The sequence below is a fragment of the Nannospalax galili genome, unplaced genomic scaffold (genome assembly GCF_000622305.1).
Source record: "Nannospalax galili isolate Female #2095 unplaced genomic scaffold, S.galili_v1.0 scaffold332, whole genome shotgun sequence".
Taxonomy (NCBI): Eukaryota; Metazoa; Chordata; class Mammalia; order Rodentia; family Spalacidae; genus Nannospalax; species Nannospalax galili.
In genome coordinates this window covers 2,674,341-2,675,748 of record NW_008333794.1, presented here as the reverse complement: position 1 = coordinate 2,675,748, position 1,408 = coordinate 2,674,341, and the positions used below count along the sequence as shown (strand labels likewise).

Genomic DNA, 1,408 nt, shown 5'->3' with positions numbered 1-1,408 from the left:
TTAGTGATCAGGCTCAGCTGAAGTCATGATGTGGTAGTTATTTCATGCAGAAGGGACTGCTGTATAGTATCATCCTATTAAAAGGACCTGGAATTTAAAAGGATTTGCTGCTAGGAGCCACATATGAGGGAGAACATAGGTCGTTTATTTTTCTGAGTCTGTGTTACTTCATTTAATATAACAGTTGGTTTTTTTGCCATGCCATGAGGTGTGTTTTATTTTCATTAATCATACAAATAATTTTCTATAAAATCCCAGGGCAAATCGGTGAAATTTGGCAGTCTGATTGGGGATGGGGCCCCCTTCAGAGACCCAGGAGCCGGTGGCATTGGCATGGAGTGCCCGGGTTCACAGTGCAGCTTGTGGTGTCCATCCTGCAGGTGGCTCTTCCTCCACATCATGAGGGGGGTCTCGGAGATCACAGGGGTGGGGTGGGGTGGGGAAATCCTCCAGTCTAGGCTTTTAGGAAATTTCACTCCGCTTTTCCTGCTCAATGGTCTCTTTGGTCAGCAGGGTGTTCTTTTCCTGCGTCTCGGTTTTCTTCAGCTTGGCCTTATGGAAGCTGGCAATTTCTCCCATGTCTGGCTTGTCTGCCATATTACAAAAATCCATACAGTCCCGCTCCGAGCCCCCCCCCGCCCCCCGGCACAGTGCTCCCACTTGCGTTGCTGCAGCAAGAGACCTAGTATAATAGTTTTTAGATTCATCCATTTACCTGCAAATTTCATTATTTCATCTTTCTTTACTGCTGAATAGAACTCCATTGTGTAAATATACCACATTTTTGTTAAACACTTGTCAGTTGAAGCAACTTAGGTTGCTTCCATCTCTTAGCTACTGTGAAAAGAGCAGCAACAAACATGGTTGTACAAGTGTCTCTACAATAGAATAAGTCCTTTGAGTAAATGCCAAGAAGTGGTATAACTGGGTCATATGGTAGGTTCATTTTTAGCTTTTTAAGAGTTCTCCACACTGTTTTCCATAGAGGCTGCATGAGTTTGCAATCCCACCAGCAGTGAATGAGCATTCCCCTTTCTCCACATCCTCACCAGCCTTTGGTATCATTTGTTCTCTTGATCCTAGCCAGTCTGATTGGGGTAAGATGATACTTTAAGGTGGTTTTAATTTGCATTTCCATAATTACTAATGATGTTGAACAGTTTTTGAGATGTTTCTTAGCCATCTTTATTTCTACCTTTGAGAAGTCTCTGTTTAGATCTTTAGCCCATCTTTTCATTGGGTCATTTGGTTTCTCGATTGTTTTTTCAGTACTTTATATGTTCTGCATGTTAAACCTCTATCAGACATGTCACTGGTGAAGATTTTTCCCCATTCTCTGGGTTTTCTCTTCACTTTTTGATTGTTTCTTTTGCTATACAGAAGCTTATTAATTTAATGAGGCCCCACT

The 1,408-nt window shown here is 42.2% G+C and overlaps 1 pseudogene across 1 annotated transcript; it reads right to left on the bottom strand.

The window, feature by feature from the left end:
- Positions 1 to 206: 206 nt before the first annotated feature.
- LOC108490619 lies at positions 207 to 600 on the bottom strand (annotated as a pseudogene). The gene has a single exon (XR_001872338.1). The product of XR_001872338.1 is annotated as a thymosin beta-10 pseudogene (transcript).
- Between the last annotated feature and the right edge of the window lie 808 nt (positions 601 to 1,408).